The sequence below is a fragment of the Phymastichus coffea genome, unplaced genomic scaffold (genome assembly GCF_024137745.1).
Source record: "Phymastichus coffea isolate CEN01 unplaced genomic scaffold, Cenicafe_Pcof_1.1 PCOF00105, whole genome shotgun sequence".
NCBI lineage: Eukaryota > Metazoa > Arthropoda > Insecta > Hymenoptera > Eulophidae > Phymastichus > Phymastichus coffea.
The window spans coordinates 458,097-478,393 of record NW_026706916.1 but is presented as its reverse complement, the minus strand read 5'-3'; the positions used below and the strand labels follow the sequence as shown (position 1 = coordinate 478,393).

The 20,297-nt window shown below is 34.3% G+C and overlaps 1 protein-coding gene across 1 annotated transcript in view; it reads right to left on the bottom strand.

Moving 5' to 3' along the window:
* LOC131670234 (bifunctional heparan sulfate N-deacetylase/N-sulfotransferase) overlaps positions 1-13,920 on the bottom strand; it is a 125,793-nt gene extending 111,873 nt beyond the window's left edge. Inside the window, exon 1 of the mRNA XM_058945664.1 lies at positions 13,454-13,920. The gene's annotated coding sequence lies outside the window, so the exon portion shown is untranslated. The remainder of the gene's footprint in view (positions 1-13,453) is intronic.
* Between the last annotated feature and the right edge of the window lie 6,377 nt (positions 13,921-20,297).

Here is a 20,297-nt window from a genome sequence, read left to right as displayed (position 1 = left end):
TAGTGTTGTACGTTTATTTTTTGCTCTCTAATAGGAAGTGTAAAATTTCGATACATTGCGAAAGTCTCTCTACATTGCGTGCCGAGGTTATCTCTGGTATTATAGTGAAGATATGATAATATGGAGTGGTAGAGAAAAAAATAATAAATTCATTTGATTTACTCATATTCGGCTGTGATATTTTTAATTTTACACGGAATGTAGCTATTTTTGCAATGTGCGTGTTCATTTGCAGTTAATCCATGGAATGAATGTTATTTATTATAAGAGAATGGTCAGTTACTTCTGAGAATAAATTTGGGTGATTTATCAGTCGACAAGTTTTGGAAATATAGCGTTATACTAATTTTAAATCAGCCAACCTTCATTGGACCGTTGGAAATCTTGTGATGCAAAGAAATTTGGAAATAGAATAATTTGAATATTATTCCATAATTAGTGGTTTTCCGTGAAATTATTTAATGATACAATATTAGGTTGCACATGTCAGTCATTATTATTACATCCATGTCTCAACTACAGAAACATCTTAGATAATCGTAATAAATTTTCGAAACTTTCTTCGAATGTAATAGATTTGACTCCTCAAAATAAAAAAGAAGGAATTGAAAGTCCCATAAATCTCATCCACAGGATAAACCCATATCTCTAGATCACGGTCTACATACATCAGGCATAAACGATAAAAACGTGACTAACCGCTAATTGGACAACTTAGTAATAATCTGCGAAGGAGAAGTTTCATGCCGTCTTTTGTAATGGTACTTAAAAAACGCACTACTCGATGATGAATATAATATATATAACTTGGCTTGCACGCAACGCACTGGACACGTGCCAGTGCACATAGCATTGGCGAATGGAGAATTTCTCACACGCTATATAATTTTCTTTTTGTTTCGTCAATTATCGGCGCATGCTCGCTTATGCTTTACTGTCTGACAATATAATGGCCGAATTTTGCTACGATTATTGCTCGTAAATGCATTAGGTTTAGGAGTCGAATTACATGATTACCGTACTGCGCGATGATGCTGCTACTACGGGATCGAATTCTTTCGCTCAAGGTTGTTAAGCAACGTGAGATCATTTCATTAGCGAACTGTGAGAGAAAATTACCATTATGCTCTTCATTTTGTCAAACTGACTTAGCGACGACAGCTAAAGTTTTTTACTTTCTAGAAAACAGTTGAAAGCATTTTGTTCGTCTTGTTAAGAACTTTGAGCATCAGATCAATTGTCGCATTAAAATCCATAATGGTACGGGTTCAAAGTAGTCATTTTTCAGCAAATTTGCAATTTTCAAACAAGATTTAACAAAACTTTTCCAATTATTCATTTAAATATGTTCTCGGCTAACTATGGAGACATTTTTACAAAAAAACGAGATAAGTTAATGTAGTATTTTGAAATAATAATAACCATAAGAATAATAAAAAATATGAGAAAATTAATAATCAATAATTTTATTACAAATAAACCATTTTGTTTCGCATGACATAAATATCTAATCATTACAGTATAGATAAATTTTATGCTTTGTTAAATCCAACAACTTACATGTAGATATAGGTCTCTTTGGTATCAATTCTCACTCACCTGAAACATAAAAGAATATCATTCATATTAAAATTCGTTATCACTCAATTATACTAATGGAAATGCAACTGTTACAGGAATTGCCTTTCTTATCACAAATATAATAATCCATTATAAATAAGTTTTAGTACGTTATGTTGCAGGCAACAATGTATATGAAACAATATATTAATATGTAGCTAAAAGCTTTTCGAGACATCAAGTCGCATCGAGCTTATAAATCTTCTACTTGCATGCTTCGGCTTCCGGTAGAATAATAAACTACGATATATCGACCTTATGCCTACGAGTCTATTTTCTTCTACTCACTCAGCGTCTCCATATTTCCTTGTGCGCACGTGCGCGACAAACTCACTAAGAGAAAAAAAAAATTTTTGACGAAGATGAAATCGAGTTTTAAAACACGCAAATCCGATGTCGAATAATTGTCGCAGGCGTGCGCTATGCGATCTGAATAGTTGGATAATTTTTGCGCTCGATGGTATATATCGTTCATTGACTTCAATCAATGTCGTCAACCTCTCTTGCTCGACGTCAATTTTACTCCATATACGTATCGTAGATGAGTGTGCGCGAGGGCCCAGTCGCCGCCGCCGCGTGAAACGACTATTGACGGACCTGCACTTTCGAAGAGCCTGCCTTTGTATATGAAGCGCTGATATCGACGTAAGGCATTATTTTGCTCTACATTCAGTGCATGCTGCTGCGATTGGAAGGCGATCGATCATTACTAACTTAATTTAACTCTCCGCTCACTTGATTATTTTTGGCTAAATTTAGTTGATATTTCAATTATTAAGATCGCGAGTCTTTTTTTATTTCGTGACGTAGACGTTGATATTGTTCCCAATTATCCCATTAGTCTTGTATGGCACTTTGCATGAAATTTTCTCACGGAAAATATGAACACACATTTATTATGATTTTCTTTCAAAAGCAAGTTACTAATACATCTAGTAACGCTAAAAGATTGTTAACGCACAAACTAATGTAATTTTTTTTATTGCGTATGTTTTCTAATTACCTGCAAGTAGAAGAATTACTCAAAATATAAAAGTCATCTATGTACATTTGTTGCTCGCGTATGTAAAGCTTATCGGTTCAAGTAATATCTTTATATAGTCTTTTGTTTAGTGACTGTTCCACAGTCGAGCAGAACTTTCAAAATGAACCATGTTTCTTGAGTGCCATCGAAATAATTCAATGCTTGTGTCAAGTTTACTTAAGGCAAGATATATTTTATTTTACATTTTATTTGCAAATTTTTTAAATTAGCCTAATTTTCTGCACATCATTACCTCAATTTGAATTCTCTAAAAATGTTACTTCTATTCTTAGGACCATCTATGACGGTAGTTTCCACATTAGCAGCTAATTCATCAATTAGAAATCCATTAACTTAATTAATATTCGAATGATTATTTGTGTAACTCGTTGCTTATATAAATCAAATAAGAATCAATTGAAGATGAGTACAAGCTCTTATTATTGAAGGATGCAATTTTTGCGTACCTAATTGATAATTTTTTTATAGCACACACAATATTCTATTCTAGTATATGCTTAAGAAATCTGGTAAACTTTTAACATATCCAACTAAATAAATAATAACTTATTTCTTGCTAAATTGGAGTTCCTCCAAAACGCTCAGAACTTTTAAACGTACAAAACTTTGCTACCACCGACGGTAAGAACATATTGAAAATCAAGCCATAACAGTGCGAACTAACTTTCTCTGACACAGCTGGAGATGACGACTATGTCTGAAAATACACAAATCCAAAGAAAACTATAATAGAAGCATAGGTTATTACTCTTATCAGCTGCTCAAACAACATGACGCTGCGCAAGATACAAAATGAGATTATTTATAGAGTTATAACGTTATGTATCACGTAGCACAAGGTATATTATATATGAATGCTCGCGATGCAGATTCAAGAAAATGGAATTCAATCGGGTTTAATCAAGAGGAAAACGATCTCCATTGAACTCAAGCGAGAACGAGATAGAGAGGAATTTTTCCCTCTCTGCGAGAGTTGATATCAAGAGTATTTGGAATCTGTGAAATGGGTGGCTTCGTGAAAAAGAAATTTGATTATCAAAGAGTTCGGAATTCGGGGGTGCACAAAGAAAAAGGACATCAAAGAGTCCCGAAAATACACTCGAAAATTTTCATTTTTCGAGATAAAAATATTTTCTAGAATTAAAGGTATACCGATAGGCAAAATGTTAGAATAAAAAAAGCGTGTCCTTTTACAAAAAAATAAAAATTGAAACTATTGGTACGTCCTTGCCGAAGAGTTCTGCATCTTATTACCCCCACCCACTGATGATGTACCTCGTGTCTCGAGGTACCCTCCTTACCGCTTAACATGTACTTTCGCCGTCAATATACATGTACACACACACCAAGCGAAAGAGCACGTAATTGAGTCTATTTTGGTTGTCTGGTATTGTTGATCAGCGAGCTGCAGATATGTAGAGCAAGAATGCCAAGGCATATGTTTGCCTCATCAGACGCTCTGCTTTACTCTGAGTAATGTGACCAGACTCTGGACGCACGTTAAAGGGACGGGCACTTGTTTTTATTGCTACTGAGGGTTGCTGTTTTTTACGAGCTTGAGTGGACCATTATCTAGGGTTGAGGGTTTTATCATCGTGTAAAGTGTTTGAGGAAATTGAATTTGAGTAAGATAATTGAAATTTTAAAATAGTTAAACTTTGATATGAAATGCGTAATTAATGTAAATAGTTACTGATCATATTTGAAACTTGAACTGGAGATAATTGCCTAAATTTTGATATTATAATTAGCAAGCTGGCAGTATCAAAGTTGTAAGTATTTTATCGCAGCTGCGTTAAATGCGCGACATTACGAGAAACGCAGTTTGTTGCAAAGGATTCTGAAGCGATGTTTTCGCTCGTTTTCGAAAGCCACGCAATGCTAACAGAAACGCTTGGAAATTCGAGTATAAAAATAAAATGAATATTTCTGAATAAATAGGAAACTCAATGGAATATATCGCCAAAGAGTGTATAATCAATTTCGCTCCTTTTCATCAAAGCCTATACGAAGCGCTGATGAGTTCCGTAGTTTTCGTAGGTAAGCGCCGCCCCGGAGCTTTCCACACCAAAGGCTTTCTTGTACGTTAACAACGTCACAGCAAACATAATTGCGACGACGTCATCGTCACCGTCGCTGCTGCTACTCTCTCCACCCTCTCTTACCACCTACACATATACACACATCCGCATATGTATAGAAGAGTAATTGATCGGAATAACCTACATACAAGAGTACATATATACATACATGCATGTAACCTAGTTTTAACCTCTTGAATTGCACCTACGAAGGAGAATATTCAGCGTCTTGAAAAGTAGGCAAAATCTGAAGAGGCACTCACATCCGATTGGTTTATTCTTATAGAGCGTTCTTTTTTCTCTCGATCATATCGATATGAACGATAAAATAATCGAACTGCCATTTTAATTACTCTTAGAAATTACATAGAATGAATATATATTTCTTCTCGTTAAAGGAAGAGAATAAAGAACTTGATAGCAAGGATAAAAACTAGACAATCGATCAAAAGCGAGAATGCTTAATTGCAACTTTTGAAAGGTAGGAAAAGAGAGAAACAAGCGCTGCGAAAAAAACATGAAGTTTCGACAGAGAATGTCTTTATCAAGTCACACGTATCGGGCGCAATTTACGATAGCGCGCGTCTGAGGGCGTTTAATGGTCCCTCAGAGCCAATCGACACAAAGCATGCTGACTATGGCAGGCCACGTAGAAAAAAATTACATGGTACTATGACATCCGAAAAATTTGTCTGAATTTCTGTTATTGGAACGGCCACCAGACTCACTTACAGCTTAAAAAGCTTTTTCCAAAATTAAATTTCCTCTCGCATGGGCAATCGACAAAAGTAAGAGAGAGAGAGAGAGATTTCTGGTTGCCAAGGGAAACTAAAAGCTAAAACGTGTAGTCTGTAATTTGCAAGAAAATGAAGGAGGCTCGCAGTCTAACTTTTCGTTGCACGCGTAAAGTTTACCAGGTCTAGCTTCGTCTCGGTTAGAATTCACTTGAATTTAATTGCTGATGGTTTAAGAGAATGTAAGCTACGTGATTACCGTAGTCTTCGAGTTTCGCTGGGCATCCCCAAAAAGTGGACTAGATGTTTATTTATAAAGCATAATAGTTCTTTCTATTTTCGTTATGATAAAAAAAATCATGTTTAATATTCGTGACGTTTATTAATTATTGATGTATACCATTTTAATTTTGTGAAATATATCGTTGTTAAGAAAAGATAAGCTTATAGAGATAATTACTACTCGCTCAATTTAACTTTCTATGTTAATATGAATTTCAAGTTTTGAGAAGCGTATGGAAATGGAAACTCATAACTACATGTATCATTCAGCAAAGGTATTAGTCAACAGCAAACTTCGTAAGTTTTTAAATAGTTCATAATAATATAATGCGTAATTTACGGTACGTCAACCACACATAAAGTATTCTAATAAATTGCATTGTTCATGGACTTCAAATAAATAGCTGTTGCCTTGAAAAATATTGCAACTAACATATTCGAAAAAGAGTCTCGTTTCGTAGGCCTTTCTACCGCCGCTTTGCTCAGGCCTAAACCATACACGCGACAAGAATTTATTGTTCCGTACTAGTTAGGTAATGACTATAAAAATGACTAATTATGATTTTCTACCCAAAGGCCATCATAAAATTTACATCCAAATATGCAGTTCTAATCAATTCAATAATCTGATCGATCGCCGGCGAGTAAATACTCGTAATCAAAATTTTGTACTATTATAATTAGTACATATGAATTTTCGTCTGTCTAAAATTTCTATACTAAATGTTACAACTCTCACTTCTCTGCATTACCTACAGTATCTATTAAAATTAATTTAATTATAAACGGAGAGTAGTAGCAAGTGCACTCAAGCGCATTTATCTCGCTTGTCGGATAAAATAAAGGATCAAGCGAATCAGTTTCGCAGTACAATATGCTTTCCTTTATAATTTAAAAAATCTTCATTCGCAGGCTTTAGCATTTAAAAAATTTTTTCGCTTGTGTGTCTACGGGCTACAAGTTGTAAAAGAAGAGAAGGTTCTCTTAAAGTAAAAAAGAATTTGTAAACGGAAGCTTGTTTTATTATATGCGCCAAAAGACCTAGCGGCTTATGGTTGTGAGTTGAAAGCAGACATTTGTCAGTACAAAAAAGGAACTGTTGAGCGCTAGAGTGAGGTTCCGTGTTGAACATCAATTCCCTTACTGGACTATGCCGAAAGAAGTCTCTTTTAAAATATCAAAAATTTGCATAGATATGAAAGTTCGTTCAAATGGTTTTTTCATGGATAGCTTTCCGAGAATATCGATAAAGTAAAATGTTACCTTTACTGGAAGGAAAAAAGAGGAGAGAAGCACGCGGTTGCGGATAAAACTTTTTTTGCGCGCGATGCGCGGCATGCTTTTCCTACAGAAATTTTCAGCTGACCACGGTTTCATACCACCTAAATATCATAATTCTCATATTCTAAAGGATTTTCTTTCAAATCGCCCTGATTCTAGGAAGTATAATATATATATATATATATATATATATATATATATATATATATATATATATTAGTAAATCAAGATTTTCCGATTTTCGGCATATTTAAACATCAAAATTTTTAAGAAAAACCTAATGGAAATCTTACGTAACTTTATAGTCCTAGAAAAACTTCAACTCTACTAAAAATCATTCCTATATATGTGCGAATGCTATAGGGAAGAAATTGCTCGTTTGCAATAATCAACAAATCAATTACTAATGCGCGCGCAGAATAATTCTATCAAGCGGTGCTATCACATCCAGTAGCATAAATTGCGAATTAATTCAGTCATCGAGCATTTGCAATACTGCATAAGCTATAATCCCCCTGAGGAGTGAGAGGTGAGAGTTTCACAGAGCGAAGCGATGGAAAAATGGGCAGAAAAGGTGAAAATTCTTCATATGCAGAGAGTGGAAGAAAATAAATCAAATTTCGTTATCGAGCACCATTGTCGCACTGGCGATAATTCGATTCGATGCAGTAGCAGAGAGGGGGGGGGGGGGAAGAGAGAGAGAACTCGAGCGTGGCCTGCCGGATTCCAGTAATTTTCCATAGCCCCAAATGAAAAGTGTCGGGGTGGAGGGCTCGCGTAGTTTCTCGTTTGTCAGCAGACTAGCAATGGGCCCAAAATGTTTTTTCTACTTCCTCTTCTTTTTTTTTTTGCATTCACAGAATTACCTTTGGGTTCTAAACCTTTTGCCTTTCGACGGACTTTCTGTCTTTCTCTCTTCTTTTTTCTTCGCTCGAGGGTCTTTGTATTATTTCAATAGTAATGGATTCCTCAAGGGTGCTCGCTGTGTCCTTTCAACTTATTTTTTTCTTTTTTCTCCTACTGATACATTGGACAGTTTATTTGTCAGAGAGAAAAGATGGGCATCTACTTAAAATTGAGTTTTCTCGTGAACTTGTCAGCCTCGATAAGTCAGGCGAAAAGATTTACAGCCAAGATAAAGAAAGTACTACGTCTTTCTTTTTAAATTGTGGAGTTGTCATCGTATTAGTTTAGTTTGTATTACCAATTATTATTTTAATAATAAAATATAAAAATTGAAAACTGAAAAGAAAATTATTACACCATGACATTAAATATGCTAATGAATAAAATAGTTAAATAATATAAGTGTATATTTTTTAAATAAAAATGTGATATATAAAATAGATAAGTGATAGAGGCAAACCCGGATGCGAATAGTATTTCAATGTATCAGCGCAATGTAGAAGACTTCTAAAAGATAAGTACGACAGTAAAAAGTAGCTTATGAAGCAACTCAAGCACTGATTAAAAAAAACGACAGACATAGAGATTCCTTGCAACGAACGTAGAAACCAGTAAGGTTTACACAGTAAGACGATATAACATCAGGTAATCGCCAAGTTCTTTCTCTACCAAACATCATTAACGAGTAAAAACAAACTTGAGACTCAAACAAAGAAAACTACGAATCACGTAGCTTTCCACCACGGCACGGGAAAAAAAATATTTGCCGGATAAGCGTCTCTCTCTCTCTCTCTCTCTCTCTCTCTCTCTCTCTCTGCTCTCATTCGCGGAAAATAATTATTTTGTAGATGAAAGGAGAAAAGCTAACGAGCAAACTAATGAATCTACAGAGAAAAAAAAAGTACACACGACCAACCAACAAAGTTAATATAAGAAGTTGCCCTTTGCTCGATAGCTAATAAACTTTCATCGAAAGAACAATCGAAAGTCAAACAGCAGCACCAGCAGCACCAGCAGCAGTGTAGCAGTAGCAGTAGCATGGCTGTATCTACCTGCGAGTAAAAGCGGCGTGGACATCATTAGTTCGGAGGTTCTGTCGCTTCTATACCTGCGTAAAGAAGAGAACGAAGCACAACGGAAAAGTGCAATTCAATCAGCGACCTTGGACCGCAATCAACTAATGATGCCGAGGGCTTTTTGTGTTTTTCACCGGTCAGTTTCTTGTTCTCGAGTTCGCGCACTACAAAAGCCGAACGACGGCACGTTCCACCTCTCTTCATCAGCCTGATGGGTATATTTGAACGTCTCTCTCTCTCTCCCTCTCTCTCTCTCTCTCTCTCTCTCTCTCTCCCTCTCTCTCTCACTCACTCTCTCCCTCTCTCTCTCTCTCTCTCTCTCTCACGCTTGCTCGCCCGCTCGCTCCATTTTTTTTTCCTTTCGAATCCGGAGCTAGTGATTACGCAGTGAATGGGTTAATGAGGTGGGCTTCCGCATCGTGGTGGTTTGTTGAGGGTTGAGAAGAAGCAACAATTGCGGCTAATTAATCGACACTCGATGACACGTATAAAAGATCTTTTGTGCACTCGGCGCTGATTTAGGAAGTAGAATGATGCTAATTAATTGAATGATTGACTGGCGATGTTGAGCTATTTGAGAAGAATTAGTGATGAATTTGCAAACTAAAAGTATGCAAAGGCTGTTGACAGTTTTCATTTGCAATCGAGATTGATTTTACAGCCATTATTCTTTTTTGTTTTTTATATTTTACCAAGTTTTCTTGATGTAAAAAGAAAAGTTGGCACTGCTGTAAAACTCATTACAGTAGTCGTCAGATAAGAAAATTCTATTAGCGGAATGAATGCATAACTCGACCGTAATTAAGAACATTCAACTCAAGAATATAAGTACTGTTTTTTTCAGGAATATCAGCAATATTATTTTTTCCACAAAAAATTATTTTAAAGAAGTTTGTTTTGAAAGAATTTGGTTATCATGATTTGTAAAAATATAACTTCTTCTGTTATTAATCTTTTAATTGGAAATTCCATCTAGATTCAACTGCTAATTAGATAAGCAGATTAAATATCTTTTTCCGTGTAAAAGCTTTCCGATATTACCGTTCCATATTACAGCTCGACTTTGCGAATAACGCAAAAAAATGTAATCCTTTTCAGAAAACTAATTTTAAAAACAACTATAATCGAGTAATAGACATCACAGCAGAGCTGAAACATCGAAATAATTGGGTGCTCTAATTTTCCAGAAAATAGAAAAAAAAAGGAGGTACACAACGTAATTATTCGATGTTTATCTTTCTAAAAGTTAATTATGTATTATCCTTTGAGCAATTTTCCTCCGAGTTCACAAGAGTTTTTGCTCGGCGTTCTCTTAGCTCTACTTTTAATAAATTTCTCCAATACTCGTGAAAATTGCGAAATGCAAAACTATCAAAGTTTTGTGTATCAGAGAGGAGAGAACTGCGAAAATTTCATGAGATAAATTTATGGCTGAAGTCACCGAAAGTAGCAAGTAAAAGTTAAGACCGGCGTATTTCTCGCTCATAACTCCGTCATTTGAACTTGTTATTTAAGACTTAAAAATATGTGAACTCAACGTTATTTTTCATTCTTATAAAAGTTTGTTCTCTTTTACCTTTGTACGAATTTTCTTTTCATTACATTTTTTTATCATATTTTTGCAAGTATAGTTCTAACGATATTCTTGAAGATAACCCAATCATAAACTTTAATGTCGCAAGAAAAACTTTTCTACGGTAAGGAAAAAAGAAACCAAAACACCGAAGTAAAAACAGTCTAGCAATTTCTTTTTCCAAGCACGTACTTCCGATTTTAAATGTTGAATTGATAATGAAGTGAATAATGAAACGCAGCATGAATCTATAATTTAGTATTAATAGTAAGTGTATCTAAAATGCAAAGTTCGTTTCAAAACGAAACAAAAAATACATTTTCAATGTGTTATAAATTCAAAAATAGTTCTCCATGTATATGATGCACCCCCACAAAAATATTTTTTCAAGCATGAAGACGACAGTCGCAGAGAATGTGTCAAACTATTATCAGTGGAAAAAAGATAAATCGTCCCCAAGTGTTCAGCTGGAAGGATATCTTTACAATCTCATATTTCACATCCATTAGAATGTTCCTATTTTCTATTTTTTCATCTTTCTGTAAATTTGCATTAAGCTTTCCCTACAATTTATCTCCTTCAACCACACTCAACGAGTCGCACGTAGGGACGCATCGTAATAAAAAATGTCACAGCTTGTTCACGAGAAATATGAGATAGTTCTATTAATTTATACTACGCAATTCAAATTTTTAGCAAAATAAACTTTTGCCTAAACAAATGGAATAGCGAATGCAAATTCTTGTTTAGAATGCTAGGAAATTCTGCCTGAACAATATGAAATAAATATGATATTTCTGTAAATGTTACATTTTAATCAACACTTCACATTTTACTTCTTAAATTAAGAAATCTAGCTGAATTATTAAATACAATAATAAGTACTATCAATAGTAAGTAATATCGGAAATACATAAACAGTAGCAATGGCATTATTGGATAATTCATTTAATGTATAATTTACAGTAGAATATTTATTTCACATATTTCTCAGAGTGTAGATATGTAATTACAGCACATTATTGAAAGTCAATAACGTCGCTCATATACCAATGAATAATAACTACAAATTGTTGCAAAAAATGGGTATATGGTTTATCTCGCAATTGAGATACGAGAAAAGCCAATTAAATTACAAAATAACAATCGACTTTAATTAAATCTTTATTAATTATTTCACAAAGACCTAGTTGTGTAAGACAAAATTATCATACAACATTAAAAAGCCGAGTAATAAGAAAAAAGGCTATAACCTGTGGGTAATTCATACCAGGTCATAAACACTTCACACGGGCGAATTATTTAATGAGCGTCACTCGCACTTTACCCAATCTATATTGGGTGTAATGTTACACATGCACGCTTTGACAAATAAATCCATCGGCAGCAGAAGCATAAGTAGGTCAATGAACGTGGATACGAACGAACTGTGAAAATTTATGAAAGCGACACGCATTGTTTATAACGACTGCCAGTATCGTAGACTCAATTATTTCTCGCTCGCGAGTGCGTGTCTTGTGCATACCTAATGCAGCGGAGCCATCAAGTGACGTAATAAATACAGCTGCGTGTTTGTATGTGCGTGTGCCGTTATCGCGTCGCGAGCACTTGTTTATTTTTTTCTTTCTCTCTCTTTCCGGGCTACGCGAGTGAATGGCAAACCTTGTGTACTTGCAGAAATTGGATTAATCAATGGTCACTGATTGAAACGTCGATGTTTATACGCTGGTTTAACATCATTGTTTCTCGTGGATTATCGCTTTTATGAATAATCGTCGGCAGTTCCTCGATTCTGACTATTGAATTAGCTGTTTTTCTCCTCGCTGGATTTATGACTAGTTTTACAATGTCGTTGTGTGTGTACCGCCGAGCCACGTGGACTAATGAACGATCGATTTCTGATAAACTCGATAGCTGATACTTTTTTCAGTTTCGATAGAGCATTTATGCGGCAATTATCTCGATGCATGCAATCTTGAGTCGTACGCTGAATTGCGTTTTTATCAAACTATTACTTATTCGTAGTTGCCTTCGGCACGTGACTTTTCGATTGGAAAACTTTACGCCGAATGATTTTCATTGCTTCAATATTTGCTTCAATGCCTTATCTCGACTGTTTTCCCTACTGTGTAAACGTGATACTTTTAATAGAGATATCATTCGACGATCCACTAAATTTATTCAAACATTGACATTTTCAAAAATACTGATTATCTAACGAGGTGCTATATTTACATTATCGAACTGTTTTCATTGCTTCGGAATTAGCACGGAACAGTTGTTATTTATAAAACGTAAAATGTATTGTGATGGAGGAAGCAGTAGATCACGTGAATCAATGGTTGCTCAGTGTTACTATTTCACTTTATGCCGTTTATTTTTAGTTGTTAAAACTGCAGACACTACGCTTTCTCGATTCAAAATATCAAATCCTTGACATGTACTTTATTTTTATTTACGATCTAACTACAAGATTATCATTGTAGAAGTCAACGGCGCACACACACTTTTCTTCGATGTTTTCATGGGAGTAATTCAAAACAAAATATTCATACACGTATATTCACAAGTGCACTTGTGCCAAGCAAAAGCTGGGTGGTACAGAATAAAAAAGAAAACACATCTCGCCGCCCAGCAGCAGCCAGCAGCAGCTGGCCCTCTAATCTCCCCTAATCTCTTTTACGCGGAGAAAAAAATTCACAAAGGCGAGAGAGAGAGCATCGCGAACCCACTCGAGTCTAAAAAAAAGAATTCATCTGCGCGTATATATGCGCATACATACACACACGCGCAACGCACATTTGCAGACGCTACAGAACTCACACACAAGCAAAGAGAGAAAGAGAGACACTCACCATGTTAGTAGCAGCATCCTCAGAGTAGCGCACAGTGAATGTATATAGCAGTGTTGCGGCCTTGAATCTTGGAGAAGTCCACACGTCGAAGAGGATGTTTTCGTGGGCGAGAGAAGTAGTTGTCCGGGAATCAAACCTAACCTCTAAGTAAATGCGCAGCCGTGGTCGTCGTCGTAACACAACAACTCTCTCTTTCTCATTTCTTCTGTACCTCTTTCTCTCTTACTGCTTCCTATTTGAAGGTTATGTGCACTACTCTCGATTTGCTTTTACTATTTTTTTTTCAATTTACACTCTCAGTCTTGTGCACTTGCAATCTCAAATACGGCGACGAATGACTAAACAAATACACTTGTTACAGTGACACGACAGCTGTTGTAATGGTTCAACTGGTACTGTATACAAGGCGACAACAACGACGAACCTCCGGCCATCCTGGCTACGCGACCGGCGTCCAACTGTCGTGCGGCCAGTGAGAGAAGAGAGGCGCCAGCGGTACAGCAGCACGCAGCGTCGCTCGCGCATCGAGGGGAAAATTTATACTATATAGATGCATCGTTGGGTGGGAGGAGAGAGAGAGAGTGAGAGAGAGTTTAAAGGTCGCGCGGCCACCGTGTGATTTTTTTTTCTCTATCTCGCACCCCGAGTTTTGCGCTGCCTACATGCCTGGTTGTGCTAATGGCCTAATTGCGACTTGGTGTGTTAAGATCGGCTGAGATTGCCGCGATGCTTAATTGACTGAGAAGTTAGCTTTTGTACAGATGCCACAATGATTTACGCAAGTATTGCGCTGCCGCGTGCAAGGTTAATGCATTTTACCTTGATGATTATATTAACGATCGATATCGCCACATTATTTTTTCTCTTGCCATTGCCGAAACCATTATCGACATATCAATTCAAGAGATTTTAATTACAATTTTATGTGTTTTTGCTTCTTGCAAAGCTTGCTAAAATTAATTTATTATGAATCGATGGAGTTTATTAATACATCCATTTAACAAGCTGATACATCCTTCCATAGAGCTACTGTAACAAACAAAAAACGATGCTTGCTTATATTACTTTTTGGTCAAGCAAATTTTTGTACGTCGATTTAAACACTTTTACAACTCGCATAATTTATACGTGATAGGTTTCCAAACAACTTTATAGTTATTAGCTCATAACTTAAGCTGATAATAGCAAAATTTAGTTCTTTTCGATTACAATAAAGCTATATTGCTCGAAAAAAGCGCAAATCATTCAAAATTGAATTCCATTGCCTGAATAGAATAAAATAAATGCTAGCGTAAGTCGTATATGCATCTCTCTCTCTCTCTCTCTCTCTCTCTCTCTCTCTCTCTCGCTCTTTCGAAAAATTGGCATTGGTGAAAGCAGCATAACGCCGTCAGATAAAGAAGATGCCCGAAGCGGAAGAGAAAGAGGAGAGAGCCTCCATCTCTTCTGAACACGGCTTCCGTGTTTATTATAAGGTGTCGCGCGCGTTTGTTAATTGTTAAGACAGAGTAGATCCTTCACACACACTCATTTATAAAAAAATTGAAAACTCTCCACAGTAAGAGTAATTACGACTGATCTCATTTATACTCTTTTTCTAGCACGCACATATGGCTTTTTTTACTGAACGAGTCGCTTTTATGCTCCCGTAAGGCTTTTCATTCGACGTGAATAGCGCGCTGTGGATAGAACTTCGCTGGCGAATAGGTTGATTTTATACGGATTAGATTTCTTCTTCCTTGAAAGTGCGTCAGTAAATGCGTATATGTTATTAATATTTCACGATGCTATAGCTTTTAGTATCATCCTAGTTATCAGAATTTGTACGAGTTAGGTTCGAGATTTATTGGATAAGAAAGGTAAGCCACTGTTCTTCGAAAACGAAAGCAACGATTACTAATATTTCAAGGATTACGAGGTTAGAATGTTATGCAAGTGAACGCGGAGAGTTGAAATGAATTTTACAAATTTGGCTATATAAATTGTAGTATAGTATGCCCGGCTTAAATCCTTGAGAAACTGTGTAGGACTCCCTTTCAATCCATTTGTTTCCAAATAACCGATGCGAAAACAGCTCGACACAAATAACATTTTATAAAAAAAAATGATCACATCTCACGTATGTCTAATTGTACTTCTCGAAAAAATAATTATTTGTTATTGTACCATTATATTTCTGAGAAAAAATAAAAAACATCGTTATCGATAATAATTGTTATTTATTCACATAAAAGACATAATTAAGCAAAAATAAATTCACAGAAAAATTGTACCTCCTGTAGTCTAAATTGTACCATCAGTACAATTCTATAAATTTGTTTCTAAAAGAAATGATAGGACAATTAAAAATTACCACTAATTGTTACAACTTACAAGGATGTCATCCGGAAATGCACTTTGCGCAGGCGTAGAGCTTTGTAATTGTCCTATTATTTCTTTTAGAAACAAATTTATAGAACTGTACTGATGGTACAATTTAGACTACAGAAGGTACAATTTTTCTGTGAATTTATTTTTGCTTAATTATGTCTTTTATGTGAATAAATAGGAGGTGAATTATCGATAACGATATTTTTTATTTTTTAGGAGAAATATAATGGTACAATAACAAATAATTATTTTTTCGAGAAGTACAATTATACATACGTGAGATGTGATCATTTTTTTTAATAAAATGTTATTTGTGTCGGGCTGTTTTCGCATTGGTTTCCAAATATCATAACAGCAACATACACAGACGACGCAGCCATTTTCATGGTTTTGTAACATGTCATATTCGGAGGCAATAGTAGCAACAGAAATAATACAAAATTATAAAAATAATTATCTTCAAAACTGGCGAAACTCATGGAAAATCCAACAATTTCATTAAAGTAAATGAAAGTAAATCAACACATATGACTTTTACACATAGAAAAGATACCTGTCCACCTATTAAACTCAATGACAAACACATACCACAAAGCAGAAATTTCAAGTATTTGGGAATTTACCTAGACCAGAGGCTTACGTGGAAAAAGCACATATTTAGATAACGTAAGAAACTGGGACTGAAATGAAGGAAAATTTACTGGCTTATTAGAGGAAAATTAGAGCTTACAAATGAAAATAAAATACTGCTCTACAAAGAATAATTAAACTAATTTAGATCTATAACATTCAACTATGGGGTGCTGATTCAAACTTGAATATTAAAATCCTGGAAATATTTCAATCGAAAATCCTATGTAACATTGTACGGGCCCCGTAGTTCATCACAAACGACATAACCCGAAACTATTTATAGATACCATCAATAAAAGAAGATATCAAAACGTTTTACGAAAATTACAACAGCAAATTGCAAAACCATCCAAATGAACTTATCATAAAACTTATTAAGACAATGATCACTTTCACTAGACTCAAAAAATACAAATTCATAAAGATATAAATAAATTAAAATCTATCTCAAATACATATAAGCTAAAAATAAAAACAGGATACTCACAAGAGTATTTTGCTGAATATCTATGCTGAATGTTAACTTATTGTGATAATAATCACATTTACTTATTTTTCCAATTTAAGAGACAGATTGTAAATAAACTTTGAGTAAATAAAAGAAAAAATAAATAAATAGAAATTTTTAAGTATATCTAATGATTATATATATATATATATTACAAGTTTTTGAATTGACGCATTTGAATGGTACTGTAATATCTACCGAATCAAATCACGCACGCACGCACACCCATACACACGCGCGCCCGCACGCGCACACACACACACACACACACACACACACACGTGTCGTGTAAAAAGTTATTTTTCTAATTATTAGTCTTCCATCCCAAGCTATTATTATTAATAAAAAGATTATAAATCTTACATGGTGGCCGAGCATAGTTCGAGACGTGGTTGCAATCTATTGAGATAAAATCTGTCGAATAGAATTTTTTCGAAAAGCTTTTCATATAGGAAATGAGATTGCGTCTTGCAACATTCGTCAAAATAAAGCCGAAATCAACGCGCTCATAGCTACAAGCGGAGTCGTCGGCAGAGAATAGCGTTACATTCTTGAATACGTCTAACATATAACAAGACTTTGAATAGGAAGCTTAAAAAAAACAAGTTGTCATTATTTAAAACGAAATTTCTTCGGATACATTCTTTATCAGTGGTGTAAAAGTGTGTTAAGTGAAAAATAACTATAATAACTGAGAATAAAAATTGAAAAAACTGAGAAATGTATAAGAAAACAAAATTAAGGAAAGTTAATTGGTCTCAAAGGGAAAAAATATATCATTAACGATTGATTATTGAATTTAAATATTTGAAACTAAAAGGAGAGATGTTTTATTGAATCGAAAATTAAGTTTTTAAATTTCATGCAGATAAAATAAAAAATGAAGTATAATTGCATCAAAAAGTTCAATAAAGATAATAACAAAAACTGACTAAAGTCTTTAAGTTTTTGAATTGATTTAAGAAACAGAAGTCCTGACAATTAAACGACGATCGAGTGCAGGGATTAAGTAAACAGAGCTTATGGCGACGTATGCTGCATAGCATCGAGGGTTTGTGTATAAACGATCGCACGGGTATAGAGCGACGGCCTTGGTGTTTTCTTTTTCATAGAGTATACATTATATTTTTTTAAAATATTTATTCGAAGTGGGAATAGGAAATGCTATAAATTTAATTACTTAAAATTAAATTTTTCAATGTCGCCATATTGGCTTGCTCTTATTTTTTATTACTTAATTGTGAGTACGTTGGTGAACTCCAAATTTATGTGAGTAAAGATATGAATAGCGATGCTGTCATGTTGAATTTTTCGGGAAAAGTTGAGAAATGCAGCAGGCTATTGGCTATGCTTCAGCTTTAATGAGTAGTATAAGTGTATGTGAAATACCTGATCTAAAAAACAATATCTTGACACAAGAGTACGTAAAAGTGTATTTAAATTAGTGAAAGCAAGACTTAAATCTTTGCAATTATCAAAATAAAAAATGAATCGTTCTTCCTGTATAAAAGAGAATCTGACAAAGTGAAGCTAGTTTATTCGTGATGTGATTGGATAAAAGATAATCACGTGATCAGCTGTTGTGTGATAATATTTATATTATATATATGCTCGTGAAAAATTACTGCAGATTGTCGTGGATGATTAAATGTTTGAAATACATATCAGTATAGTTGGCATGAATTTAATATGGATGACTGATTTAATCTTGCTAGCCTTGAAATAAAAGCGGATTCATACCTTGATAAAGTAATTAATTGAATTGTGCTCCATGCAAAAGTTTAGCTTCGAATAAACAAAGTATAGAGGCAATAAGAGATATAAATCACAGACTATCATGATAAAATATTGTACGGTGTTACTTTAAATACTAGAAATTTTGTTAACTGCGCTGATTATATGAACGTCTTCCGAAATATATTATATTATGAAGAATATGATTATAATAAATCTGTCATATCATCACTAGTTTAAATAAAGATGTAATTGACACTTATAAGATTATGAAAATCAACCTACAAACTAACCTCAAATGCAAGTTTTGTTGATTGACTAGATTATTTATTTTTTATTTACTTTATTTAAGACCAGATTATTTATTCTATTTATTTAAGAACAGTATCAACTAGTTAGTTATTATTGGATATGATTTTTCTTAATGTGCGAGGATCAGCAATGTATGAGATGTTGAAATAACATTGTGAAAAATCTCTATCTAAAACTTAATAATTATCCATATTCATAAAGATAACCATAAGAAAATTCTTCATTTGAAAGAACCTATTAAAATTTTGAACAAGTTAAGAGAGAAACTAAAAAGGTTATTAGTTTTCCTAGATATATACGAGTACAAATGTCAGAGAGTGAAAATACAGTGAAGATATATAAAGATATTTAGACATTCTTTTGGCTTCTATAAATAAAGATCGCATTACATATGAAAAGCCTATGAATTCTGAAGTGTGGGAACTGTTGAAGCACTGAGCTATTTAATTGAGGAGTTGAATTCGATGAAAGAAAATCATATATGGGATATAATTGAAAACTTAAGAGTAAAATCAAATGGAAAGAAATCCAATATCATAAATTCCAAACGAGTCTTTAAAAAAAAAGTTAAAAGAGATAATACTATTAAATTCAAAGCTCGATAGTCATAAGGGGTTTCAGAGATGAAAACTCATACACCTTAAAAGAAACTTATGATCCAGTTTCATGACTATCACTAATCAGAGCAGGTCTCTTTATAGCTAGTAACAATTTAGAATTGGAACTTTATCAGATAGTCTTTAAAAAACATTCTTATATGAAAATCTAAAAGAAGAAGTGTTCATGAAAATTCCAAATGATTTTTAACTTCTAAAGATAACTAAACCTTACCAATGTATATAAATAAAAGATACGGCATCAAAATAAATTCTAAGGAAGAAAACAAAAGCTTTTCAGAAGAAGCTCAGAATTTGGATCTTGAAATGATCTGCATGATCCATATTTGTTTATATAGAGATTAAATGGTAAATTACCTATACTCTTAAATAGTTATACTCTCTATTGATGAGATATTAATTGCTAGTAATGACAAACAGTATACTACGATACGTGTGACTTAGAGAGTCCATTATTGTACGGCGAGGGTACATTCGCCGGAGCCTTAAGGAGGCTCCAGCGCGAAAATTTTAGAGGTCTGTTGTAATTATTTCAATAGATAAAAACGTGCTGAATCAAACGACATAATTATTTATTAAGGTAGCCGTGAGAAATTTTGAGATATTTCATCGCAAAGTTGACTCATTTCGTATAGACCATACATAGGTTCTTATAGAGAGACGCGAAATT